Source organism: Rhinopithecus bieti, unplaced genomic scaffold (genome assembly GCF_001698545.2).
Source record: "Rhinopithecus bieti isolate Rb0 unplaced genomic scaffold, ASM169854v2 scaffold_45617, whole genome shotgun sequence".
In the NCBI taxonomy this organism is placed as follows: Eukaryota; Metazoa; Chordata; class Mammalia; order Primates; family Cercopithecidae; genus Rhinopithecus; species Rhinopithecus bieti.
The window spans coordinates 2,208,206-2,221,560 of NW_016819136.1; the positions used below are offsets into that span (position 1 = coordinate 2,208,206).

A 13,355-nucleotide genomic window follows, 5' to 3' on the forward strand; every position below is an offset into this window, starting at 1 on the left:
AAAAATGCAGTAAAAATAATTGTTTTACATTTGTTAAAGTATAAAGCTCTTTTCAGTAATTATAATTAAGCTTTACATTTGTAGAGAAACTTACAGTTTACAAAGCTCTTTCACTCACAAGATTTTATTTGATCTTCCCCAAAATTCTATGAAGTAGGTAAGACAGATATTCTTTTCACCTAAAAAGCATTTCATTTTGACATAATTTTTGTCTTTAAGAAAAGTTGCGCCCAGTGCAATGTGTGTGCCTGAAGTCCCAGCTACTGTGGAGGCTGAGGTGGGAGCACTGCTTCAGCCCAGGGGTATGAGACCAGCCTACACAACCTAGTGAGACTCTGGTCTCTACAAAACAAAAGAAAAGAAAAAGAGTTGCAATCGTGCAAATAATTTCTATATACCCTACACTCAGATCTTCCAGTTGTTAACCTTTTACCATATTTGCTTTCTCTCTCTCTCAAATGTTTTCTTTTCTGAACTGTGTGAAAGTTGCAGCCCTTTACTCCTAAATATGCCAATGTTGTTTTCATTTTTTTTCTCTTCAAATTCCTTTTCACCATGATGTGTATTTTATTTTTTATTTTTGGCTGAGCACAGGGGACTTTATTGATGGTAGACGACAAGGTGAGGCTCCTTAGGCCCCTCCCCCTTCAAAGGGTCTGCATGGAAACTGTGAGGAGGGGAGATTCAGTGTGGTGGGGGACTGAGTGTGGCAGGGACTCCCAGCAGTGAGGGCCTCTCTCTTCCTCTTGTGCTCTCGCTGGGGCTGGTGGTCCAGGGGTCTTACTCCTTGGAGGCCATGTGGGCCATGAGGTCCACCACCCTGTTGCTGTAGCCAAATTCATTGTTATACCAGGAAATGAGCTTGACAAAGCGATCGCTGAGGTTTGTGCCAGCCCCAGCGTCGAAGGTGGAAGAGTGGGGGTTGCTGTTGAAGTCGGAGGAGATCACCTGGTGCTCAGTGTAGCCCAGGATGCCCTAGAGGGGGCGCTCCAACGGCTGCTTCACCACCTTCTTGATGTCATCATATTTGGCAGGTTTTTCCAGACGGCAGGTCAGGTCCACCACTGACACGTTGGTAGTGGGGACACGGAAGGCCATGCCAGTGAGCTTCCCGTTCAGCTCAGGGATGACCTTGCCCACAGCCTTGGCAGCACCAGTAGAGGCAGGGATGACATTCTGGAGAGCCCCGTGGCCATCACACCACAGTTTCCCGGAGGGGCCATCCAGTCTTCTGGGTGGCAGTGATGGCGTGGACTGTGGTCGTGAGTCCTTCCACGATACCAAAGTTGTCACGGATGAACTTGGCCGGGGCGCTAAGCAGTTGGTGGTACAGGAGGCATCGCTGACGATCTTGAGGCTGTTGTCATACTTCTCATGGTTCACGCCCATCACGAACATGGGGGCGTCAGCAGAGGGGGCAGAGATGATGACCCTTTTGGCTCCCCCCTGCATGTGAGCCCCAGCCTTCTCCATGGTGGTGAAGATGCCAGTGGACTCCACGATGCACTCAGTGCCAGCATCGCCCCACTTGATTTTGGAGGGACCTCGCTCCTGGAAGATGGTGATGGGATTTCTATTGATGACAAGCTTCCCATTCTCAGCCTTGATGGTGCCATGGAATTTGCCATGGGTGGACTCATACTGGAACATGTAGACCGTGTAGTTGAGGGCAACGAAGGGTTCATTGATGGTGACAATATCCACTTTACCAGAGTTAAAAGCAGCCCTGGTGACCAGCCACCCAGCACGACCAAATCCATTGACTCCAACCTTCACCTCCCCCATGTCTCAGGGATGCAGCTGGCGATGTGAGAGAAGATGTGGCTGTCTGTCAAGCAGGAGGAGCAGAGAGCCAATGTATATTTTCTAATAACAAATATAATCTTTTACATAACCACCACATAATTTTCAAAATCAGGAATTGACGTTAATATAATATTATTAGCGAATTTACATATATTATTCAAATTTTGACAATTGTTCCAATAGAAAAACAAAATTTCAAGTCCAGGTGGCATTCAGTTGTCATGACTCTTTCAAATTAGTAGTCTTCAATCTGCTAGAATTTCCTCAAGTTTTTCTTCTCTTTCATGACATTGGCATTTTTGATGATTACTGGCCAGTTATGTCAGAGAATATTCCTCATTCTGAGTTTTTCTGATGCTTTATTTACATCTTTTTAAGTATGGGAAATAAGACTCAAAAAAGTCTGAAAGATGGACAATAAATAGTAGAACTAAGCAAATTTGGGTCTTTTGATCTCAGTACAATTTACCTATAGTCCATAATAACTTAATTCACTTATGTGTATGTATTACTTACTTTTGCATATATTATGTCTGTCAACACAGGCTCTCAAACATGGGCAGGTTGATTATTTTACAGGTAAGTAAACATTGAATTGGAATGGGTAGTGATTTTCAGATTATTCTGTGGAGGCACCTCAAGACTAAGAGATCCGGGCCACAGGTTCCTGACCCAATTTCAGCTGGGGCAGAACCACTGTGTTTTCTGTATTGGGGATACACCCACGATTTCCTTTGAGAAAAAGGTTTCTGCTTTTAAGAATTCAAAAAACTTCCTTTTCTTCCCTTTTTAACTTCTGCAATAAGAATCTGAAAAACTGGGCCAGGCGCAGTGGCTCATGCCTATAATCCCAGCACTTTGGGAGGCCGAGGCGGGCGGATCATGAGGTCAGGAGATCAAGACCATCCTGGCTAACACAGTGAAACCCCATCTCTACTAAAAATACAAAAAATTAGCCGGGCGTGGTGGTGGGCGCCTGTAGTCCCAGCTACTTGAGGCTGAAGCAGGAGAATGGTGTGAACCTGGGAGGCAGAGCTTGCAGTGAGCCAAGATCCCACCACTGCACGCCTGCCTGGGTGACAAAGTGAGACTCCATCCCCCAAAAAAAAAGAATCTGAAAAACTGGGCTGGGTGCGGTGGCTCATGCCTGTAATCCCAGCACTTTGGGAGGCTGAGGCCGGTGAATCATGAGGTTGGGAGATCAAGACCATCCTGGCCAATATGGCGAAACCCCTTCTCTACTAAAAATACAAAAATTAGCCGGGTGTGGTGGCATGGGCCTGTAGTCCCAGCTACTCAAGAGGCTGAGGCAGGAGAATCGCTTGAACCTGGGAGGCAGAGGTTGCCGTGAGCTGAGATTGTGCCACTGCACTCCAGCCTGGGTGACAGAGCAAGACTCTAAAAAAAAAAAAAGAAAGAAAAAGAATGTGAAAAACTGGCTGGGCGCAGTAGTTCATGCTTGTAATCCTAGTACTTTGGGAGGCCAAGGCAGGCAAATCCCTTGAGCCCAGGAGTTACAGACCAGCCTGGGCAACAAGGTGAAAACCTATCTATGTCTACAAGAAAAATACAAAAATTAGCCGGGTGTGGTGGCATGTGCCTGTGGTCCCAGCTACTTAGGAGGCTGAGGTGGGAGAATCGCTTGAACCTGGGAGGTCAAAACTGCAGTGAACCGGGATTGCACCACTGCACTTCAGCCTGGGTGACAAAGTGAGACCCTGTCTCTAAAAAAAAAAAAAAAATTTGAGGCCAGGCACAATGGCCCATGCCTGTAATCCCAGCACTTTGGGAGGCCAAGGCATGCAGATCACGAGGTCAGGAGATCGAGACCATCCTGGCTAACACGGTGAAACCCCGTCTCTACTAAAAACACAAAAAACTAGCCGGGCGCGTTGGCGGGCGCCTATGGTCCCAGCTACTCAGGAGGCTGAGGCAAGAGAATGGCGTGAACCCGGGAGGCGGAGCTTGCAGTGAGCCGAGATCGTGCCACTGCACTCCAGCCTGGGCGACAGAGCGACTCAGTCTCAAAAAAAAAAAAAAGAGAGAATTTGAAAAGCTTTAGATGAGATGATCTTTAAGCTTACTTCAAGTAGTGCTCAATGGAATAATCAATAAGAGAAATAAGGTGGAGATTGATACACTGTTAAGCAGGAGAAAGAAAAAAAAATGACTAAAGTTACTCCAGAAAAAGCAGTTCTAGAAAATTCAATACATTGCAGAATAATGTTCCTAGGTATTACAGTAGGTATAGTATCAATCAATCTACAGTCTGATATTAGTCCAGATACATAGATATTAAATTCCAGTTCTTGTGCTGTTTCCTCCATGAAGGCTTTCTGCTGCTTCTTTAGAGATAACGTCTTCACTCATCTCAATTTTCTTATCTGGACTGCTTATGATTTACTACATTTAGCTTGTAGTTATCGCGAATATATGTCTCATTTGCCTACTGTAGTGTAAATTCCTTAAGAGTAGGTCCTGAGTTTCTTTTTTTTTTTTTTTTTTTTTGAGATGGTGTCTCACTCTGTCACCCAGGCTGGAGAGCAGTGGCTGATCTCGGCTCACTGCAACCTCTGCCTCCTGGGTTCAAGCGATTCTTCTGCCTCAGCCTCCTGAGTAGCTGGGACTACAGGCTCATGCCACCACGCCCAGCTAATTTAGTAGAGACAGGGTTTCACCAAGTTGGCCAGGATGGTCTCAATCTTTTGACCGTGTGATCCACCCGCCTCGGCCTCCCAAAGTGCTGGGATTGCAGGCGTGAGCTGCCACACCCGGCCCTGACTTTCATTCTTTATATTCCCTATTGTTCCCTGCACAGTGTTTTACACATAGTATATGCTCAATAAATACCTGTTTGAATGAATGAAATCCAATCGTTCCCACATTATTTGGAAAAGTAAAACCAAAACACTGTCATATGAAAGAGGCATTCAACTTGTTCTGTGTGATCCCAAAGGATAGATCAAAAAGTGCAAGATTTTGATTCAGAAGCACTTTTTTTTTTTTTCCTTCTGGCAAATGCTTAACATCCAACAGAAGCACTTTCTTTCAATTAGAGTTGTCCAAAAATAGATTTGCTGAATTGCAAGGTAGTGATTTCCTGTCTTGGGAGATTTCTACCAGAGAAATGGGATGACCACTGGAGATGCATAGAGCATTATCTTACATGGCTCTGAAAGTCTCTTAGTGAAAAGCACTGACTCTGAAACCAGAGCACTTTGAGCACCTAAGTTCAAAGTCCTGATAAGGCAATAGCTGTGCGGTTTTGGCAAACCACAGAATCTCTGTACCACAGTTTCCATACAGCAAAATGGGGATAATTTGTTCGATTCTGAGATTCAATTTCTTGAACACTTCAACATTTCTGAAATTGGGATGCTTCTTACAATTATTGTCAGCCAGCTGGCAGTCGTGATGCTACTGTCAGTTCATATCATTCATACTTGGAGTTCTGTGTCATTTGAAATGTCTTTTGAAAGATTATAGTATAAATTGGCACTGAAACTCAAAGCTTTTGTGTATTGAAAAAGACATGGAAACAGCGGAGGGGGGTAAATTCCAGATTCGTGAACAAGCATTTACTGATGATTGGAAACTTTTCTCCTTTCCCCCTCAGAGACCTTTGTTCTAATTTATTTCCTTTCATGATGGTAAGTAAAATAATGCTAAGTCTTAAAATGGACAACATCGGCCGGGCACAGTGGCTCACGCCTGTAATCCCAGCACTTTGGGAGCCCAAGGCGGGCAGATAACTTGAGGTCGGGAGTTCGAGACCAGCCTGACCAACGTGGAGAAACCCCTTCTCTACTAAAAATACAAAATTAGCTGAATTTGGTGGCGCATGCCTGTAATTTCGGCTACTCGGGAGGCTGAGGCAGGAGAATCGCTTGAGCCCAGGAGGCAGAGGTTGTGGTGAGCCGAGATCGCGCCATTGCACTAGCCTGGGCAACAAGGGCGAAACTCCATCTCAAAAAAAAAAAAAAAAAAAAGACAACATCTTAGTCAATGAATATGGCATCTCATTATGTGGCAGGCCAGGTCTCACTAACGCAGTGCTCCGTAACAACTGTTTCAGCTTTGACTGATTGGATAAGTTAAATATTAAAAGTATTAACAAGTTACCAAAGAGAGACAAACAAGAAAAAGGGCCGCGTGGCCTTATAGCCCGGCCTGGAACTGTACCCAGCCCACCAAGTGTTTTGCCTAGGCCTTTCCTAGGCCTTAAGGCATGACAAAATAACGAAGGAATCCTTTTTTTTTTTTTGAGACGAAGTTTTGCTCTTGTTACCTAGGAGCGCAATGGTGCGATCTCGGCTCACTGCAACCTCCGCCTCCCGGATTCAAGCAATTCTCCTGCCTCAGCCTCCCGAGTAGCTGAGATTACAGGCGACCGCCACCACGCCCGGCTAATTTTTATATATTTAGTGGAGATGGGGTTTCACCATGTGGACCAGGCTGGTCTTGAACTTCTGACCTCAGGTGATCCACCGGCCTCGGCCTCCCAAAGTGCTGGGATTACAGGCCTGAGCCACTGCACCTGGCCAATAATGAAGGAATTCTTAACAGGACACATTTAGGATTAAACAAGTTTTAATGCGGGTCTGAAGAAACTCCCCAAGGCCTCCAAAAACAAGTTTATTGGAGGTCTGAAGGAACTCTCCAAACCTCCGTGATTTAGCAGGAGACAAGGGTAATCACCCCAGCACCTGGACCCACTTAGATGAAGTAAATTTGCTGAGGCTCCAGAGGAAGGTCTTCAAGACTCAGACCTTAGTCATAGATTAAAAGAAGTTATTCACATATGTCATTAGGTAAAGGCACACTTATACATAGACATATAGCTTAGAAGGGATGTAGCTCTGGAAAGCTTTGTAATTTTGAGTTGGTCTGGTGATAATTTCCAGGCCATCTCCCTGTAACCGGTTGCAGAAATAAAAACTCTCTTCCTTCCCAGTTCATTTGCATCTTGTTATTGGGCTGCGAGAAATAGCAGCCTGACCCTCAGTTTGGTCCAGGAACAATTAGTTGCCTCATGAGGTTATTGTAAAGATTATAATAATTAAATGAGGCCAGGAGCAGTGGCTCACGACTGTAATCCCAACACTTTGGGAGGCCAAGGCAGGCGGATCACATGAGGTCGGTGTTCGAGACCAGCCTGATCAACATGGAGAAACCCCATCTCTACAAAAAACACAAAATTAGCTGGGCGTGCTGGCACATGCCTGTAATCCAAGCTACTTGGGAGGCTGAGGCAGGAGAATCGCTTGAACCCGGGAGGCAGAGGTTGCAGTGAGCCGAGATCGTGCCATTGCACTCCAGCCTGGGCGACAAGAGCGAAACTCTGTCTCAAAAAAAAAAAAGAATTAAATGAATTAGGCTGGGTGCGGTAGCTCATGCCTGTAATCCCAGCATTTTGGGAGGCGGAGGCAGATGGATTGCCTGAGCTCAGGAGTTCAAGACCAGCCTGGGCAACACAGTGAAACCCTGCCTCTACTAAAATACAAAAAAACTATCCGGGTGTGGCGGCATCAGCCTGTAGTCCCAGCTACTTGGGAGGCTGAGGCAGGAGAATTGCTTGAACCCAGGAGGTGGAGGCTGCAGTGAGGCAAGATCACACCACTGCACTCCAGCCCGGGCGACACCAAGATTCCGTCTCAAAAAAAAAAAAAAAAAAAAAAAAAATCAAGGTCTAGTGGCAACACTGGCCTTATCTCTCTCTCTTTTACTCTCAATAGTTTTTGTGCTGACCCACATTTCCCTTCTGCCACTTTACGGCCTGGCAGAAGTTCTACCGTTTTGAAGATCAATCACTTGCAAAAGACACACTTCATTCTAAACACCGACTGATTCTACAGTAACGGGAAGAAAGCCAGTGCTTCTCTATACTTCTTTCCCTCCCACTGTCTTAAATCCAGTTAAAATAACTTTTTCCAGGGAGTAGATTAGTTAGAAAAATATGTTTGCATTGAAGTAAGGTAGTTCTGATCCCAGCTGGCTCCATCTCAGAACCAGTGGCTTGGATATTCTGCCCAGGGTGGGTTCTGTGGAATGATAATTATTGAGAAATGCAATATGGAGAGTTCCACTTGACAGCTGCTACTTTGAGTTCTAAAAGCCTTTTATTTCCTTTTAAGAAACAGGCAGTGAAATATAGGAAATTAAGGGCTAATTGGATGCACTGCCTTGGCTGAGACCTCTGCCTCTGTATTAAATGTCTCCTAGTAGGTCAGCTACTGCTATTTGAAAAATAGGAGTTAATTAATGATCTGTTAAAACTTGACTAGTCCAAGCAGGGCATGATAGCCCACACCTGTAGTCCCAGGTACTCAGGATGCTGAAGCAGGAGGGTGCTTGAGGCTAAGCGTTTGAGGCTGTAGTGGGCTATGATCATGCCAATGCACTCAAACCTGAGCAAAAGAGTGTGACACCATCTCAAAAACAACAACAACAACAAAAATCTTTACTAGTCATAAGAAAGAAGAACAAAGTGACCGGGCGCGGCGGCTCAAACCTGTAACCCCAGCACTGTGGGAGGCCGAGGCGGGCGGATCACCCGAGGTCAGGAGTTGGAGACCAGCCTGGCCAACATGGTGAAACCCCATCTCTACTAAAAAAACAAAAAAATGAGCCGGGAGTGGTGGTACATGCCTGTAATCCCAGCTACTCGGGAGGCTGAGGCAGGAAGATCGCTTGAACCTGGGAGGTGGAGGTTGCAGTGAGTTGAGATTGCACCATTGCACTCCTGCCTAGGCAACAAGAGTGAAACTCTGTCTCAAGAAAAGAAAAAGGAAAAGAAAATAAGCATTGGCGAGGTTGTGGAGAAATCAGAACCCTTGTGTACTGTTGGATGGAATGTAAACTGGTACAAGTGCTAAGGAAATCAGTACAGTGGTTCTTCAAAAAATAAATAAGGTCGGGCACGGTGGCTCACGCCTGTAATCTTAGCACTTTGGGAGGCCGAGGCAGGCAGATCATCAGGTCAGGAGATTGAGACCATCCTGGCTAACACGGTGAAACCCTGTCTCTACTAAAAATACAAAAAAAAAAAAAATTAGCCAGGCGTGGTGGCGGACACCTGTAGTCCCAGCTACTTGGGAGGCTGAGGCAGGAGAATGGCGTGAACCCGGGAGGCGGAGCTTGCAGTGAACCGAGATCGCACCACTGCACTCCAGCCTGGGCGGCAGAGCCAGACTCTGTCTCAAAAAAAAAAAAGACAAATATTCATGATTCCACTAATATGAGGAATCTAAAATAGTCAAATTCACAAAAACAGAGAGTAGGCCAGGCACAGTGGCTCACGCCTGTAATCCCAGGACTTTGGGAAACCAAGGTGGGCGGATCTCAAGGACAGCAGTTCAAGACCAGCCTGGCCAACATGGTGAATCCCCATCTCTACTAAAAATACAAAAATTAGCCAGGCGTGGTGCCGGGCGCCTGTAATCCCAGCTACTCAGGAGGCTGAGGCAGGAGAATCACTCGAACCCGAGGTGGAGGTTGCAGTGAGCCAAGCTTGTGCCTCTGCACTCCAGCCTGGGCGACAGAGCAAGACTCTGTCTCAAAAAAAAAAAAAAAAAAAAAAGGCCTGATTTTAGCATGTGCTTGAAGGCACGTTCACAAACAACTAGCAGTATTGGAAGAGTTTAGAATTCATGCAACTCACAGGAGTGTGCTTATGGTTGTGGAGTAATACCTCTGCTATGAAGTGTGAGGGGTGACTTCACCTGTCCCTCTCTCTATCTCAAAGAATTATGCTCAGGATAAAGTATAATTTTAAAGCCTGGAGCATCTTAGAAGGAAGTTGTTTAATAAATACAGGTGTTTCAATAAGGCTAATTTTATCATTGTGAGACAACTTGAGAAAGTGTCAGCACAGTAGTATTGAAAGCATATACCAGTAGAAGCAAGGGACACCTCAGCGGCCACTGAAACAATTTATTTATTTATTTCTTCACAATGAAAAAATTGATATACAGGGCAGGTCACAGTGGCTCATGCCTGTAATCCCAGCACTTTGGTATGCCAAGGTGGGAGGATCACCTGAGGTCAGGAGTTTGAGACCAGCCTGGCCATTGTGGTGAAACCCTATCTCTATTAAAAATACAAAAATTAGCTGGAAATGGTAGTGCATGCCTGTAATCCCAGCTACTTGGGAGGCTGAGGCAGCAGAATCTCTTGAACCCAGGTGCCAAAGGTCACGCTGGGCCGAGATGGTGCCACTGCACTCCAGCCTGGACAATAAAGTAAGACCCTATCTCCAAAGAACCCAAAAAAACAAATATAATAGTTGTATATACTTTTGAGGTACATGTGCTATTTTCATACCTGTAAACAACGTGTAAATGATCACCTCAGGGTAATTGGGTTATCCATTTATTTTTTCTTTTCTTTGTTTAGAAAAAGGGTCTCACTTGTTGCCCAGGCTGGAGTCCAGTGTCGTGATCTTGGCTCATTGCAACCTCTGTCTGCCTCCTGGGTTCCAGGGATTCTCACACCTCAGCTTCCTGAGTAGCTGGGACTACAGGTGTGTGCCACCATGCCTGGCTAATTTTTGTATTTTTGGTAGAGATGGGGTTTCACCATGTCAGCCAGGCTAGTCTTGAAATCCTTCCCTCAGGTGATCCACCCACCTCGGCCTCCCACAGTGGTGGGATTACAGGCATGAGCCATGGCGCCTGGCCTCTATTCATTTTATCTTTTCATGTTTATTATTATTATTTTTTTAAGATGGAGTTTCGCTCTCGTCACCCAGGCTGGAGTGCAGTGCCACAATCTCAGCTCACTGCAGCCTCTGCCTTCTGGTTTCAAGCAATTCTCCTGCCTCGGCCTCCTGAGTAGCTGGCATTACAGGTGCCCGGCCACTACTCCCAGCTAATTTTTGTATTTTTAGTAGAGATGGGGTTTCACTATGTTAGCCAGGCTAGTCTCAAACTCCTGACCTCAGGTGATCTACCCGCCTCAGCCTCCCAAAGTGCTGGGACTACAAGCGTGAGTCACCGCTCCCGGCCCATTCATCTTTTCTTTGTGGTGGGAACATTACAATCCTTCTTTTCTAGCTATTTTGAAATACATAATAAACTATGGTTAACTATACTTTCCCTACTATGTTGAATACTAGAACTTGTTCTTCCATCTCATTGTATTTTTGTACCTTTTAACCAATTTCTCTTCATCCTCCTCTACTTCCCTTCCTAGCCTCTGGTAACCACCATTCTACCGTCTGCCACCATGAGATCCACTTTTTTAGCTCCCACATATGAGTAAGAAGGTGTAATAGTTGTCTTTCTGTGCCTGGCTGACTTCACTTAACATCATGACTTCCAGTTCCATTCATGTTGCTGCAAATGACAGGATTTGTTAATGGCTGCGTAGTATTCCACGGTGAATATTTACCACATTTGTTTTATCCCATTCATTCATTGGTGGACACGTGGGTTGATTCCGTATCTTGTCTGCTGTGAATAGGGCTGCAATAAACATGGGAATGCAGACAGCTCTTCAACATAACTGATTTCCTTTCTTTTGGATGTAGACCCAGCAGTGGCCTTGCTGGGTCATATGGTAGTTCTTAGTTTTTTGAGCAACTGCCGAACTGTTTTCCATAGTGACTATAAGACTTGACTTTCCCACTAACAGTGTGCAAGCGTTCCCTTTTCTCCACATCTTCGCCAACATCAGTTACCTTTCATCTTTTTGTTAATAGCCACTCTAACAGGGGTGAGGTAATATTTCATTGCAGTTCTAATTTATATTTCCATAATTATTAGTGATATTGAGCACTTAAAAAAACTGTTAGTCATTTGTATGTCTTGTTTTAAGAAATGTCTATGCAGGTCTTTGGACCCTTTTTAAATAAAATTATTTCGGTATTTTTTGCTTTTGAGTTGCTTGAGTTTTTATATATATATGTGTGTATATACATATATTTTAGTTACTAATCCCTTGTTGGATGTATAGTTTGCAAGTATTTTCTCCCATTCTGTATGTTATCTCTTCCCTTGATTGCTTATTTCTTTTGCGGTGCAAATGCTTTTTAATGTGATGTAATCCTATTTATCTATTGTTGCTTTTATTGCATGGGTTTTGGGGGACTTACCTAAAAAATCTTTGCCCAGATCAATGTCGGGTAGCATTTCCCTGTTTTTTTAAAGAAATCTTTTGTGTAGAGATGGGGTCTAGGGTTTCACTAACTGTCTGGGCTGGTCTTGAATTCCAGGCCTCAAGCGATCCTCCTACCTCAGCCTCCTAAAGTGCTGGGATTACAGGCAAGAGCCCGGACACGATTTTTCTAAATATTAGATCATGTCATCTGCAAACCAGAGTAATCTGACTTCATTCTTTTCAATTTGGATGCCCTTTATTTCTTTCTCTTGCCTAATTGCTCTGGCTGGGACTTCAAGTACTATGTTAAATAAGAGTAGTAAAAGTAGGCATACTTGCCTTATTCAAAAATATTAGTTGGCTGGGCACAGTGGCTCACACCTGTAATCCCAGCACTTTGGGAGGCCGAGGCAGGTGGATCACCTGAGATCAGGAGTTCGAGACCAGCCTGGCCAACATGGTCAAACCCCATCTCTACTAAAAATACACAAAAAATTAGCTGGGCGTGGTGGTGGGCACCTGTAATCCCAGCTACTAGGGAGGCTGAGGCAGGAGAATCACTTGAACCTGGGAGGCGGAGGTTGCAGTGAGCTGAGATTGCGCCATTGTTCTCCAACCTGAGCGATAAAGAGCGAGACTCTGTCTACAAAAAAAAAAAAAAAAAAGAAAGAAAGAGAAAGAAGAAAATCCCAAAAACCAAAACCAAAATCTTAGTGGAAAGACTTTCAATATTTCCCTATTCTGTATAATATTAGCTGTGCGTTTGTCATATATGGCCTTTGTCATGTTGAGGTATGTTCCTTCCATATCCAAGTTGTTGTTTTTATCATAAAGAGATGTTGAATTTTATGCAATGCTTTTTCAGCACCTTTTTTTGAGATGCAGTCTCACTGTCACCCAGGCTGAAGTGCTGGGCTGGAGTGCAATGGCATGATCTTGGCTCACTGCAACCTCCACCTTTTGGGTTCAAGCAATTCTCCTGCCTCAGCCTCCTGAGTAGCTGGGATTACAAGCGCCCACCACCACACCCAGGTAATTTTTTTGTATTTTTGGTAGAGATAGGGGTTTCACCATGTTGGCCAGGCTAGTCTTGAACTCCTGACCTCAGGTGATCCACCTGCCTCAGCCTCCCAAAGTGCTGGGATTACAGGTGTAAGCTACCACACCTAGGCTTTCAGCAACTTTTGAAATAAAAAATCTAACAATATTCCTCAAGGAACTAGAAAAGCAACAAAAGCCAAACCCAAAATTAGGAGGAGGAAAAAAACAATAAAGATCAGTGTAGTGGCCGGGCGCAGTGGGTGGCTCACGCCTGTAATCCCAACACTTTGGGAGCCCAAGGCAGGCGGATCACCTGAGGTGTTGGAATAAATTGAAATCAGATTGATAAAATGAAAAAATAAAAACAAATTTAGAAATACATATTCTTTTTTTTTTTTTTTTTTTTTTTT

The 13,355-nt window shown here is 44.7% G+C and overlaps 1 protein-coding gene and 1 pseudogene across 3 annotated transcripts in view; one reads left to right on the plus strand and one right to left on the minus strand.

The window, feature by feature from the left end:
* Positions 1-13,355, plus strand: part of RAD52 (RAD52 DNA repair protein) — a 97,757-nt gene that overhangs the window by 45,999 nt on the left and 38,403 nt on the right. The gene's annotated exons all lie outside the window — the stretch shown is intronic.
* On the minus strand, positions 578-1,801 carry LOC108519492 (glyceraldehyde-3-phosphate dehydrogenase pseudogene; annotated as a pseudogene). Its single transcript, XR_001882636.1, has one exon. The product of XR_001882636.1 is annotated as a glyceraldehyde-3-phosphate dehydrogenase pseudogene (transcript).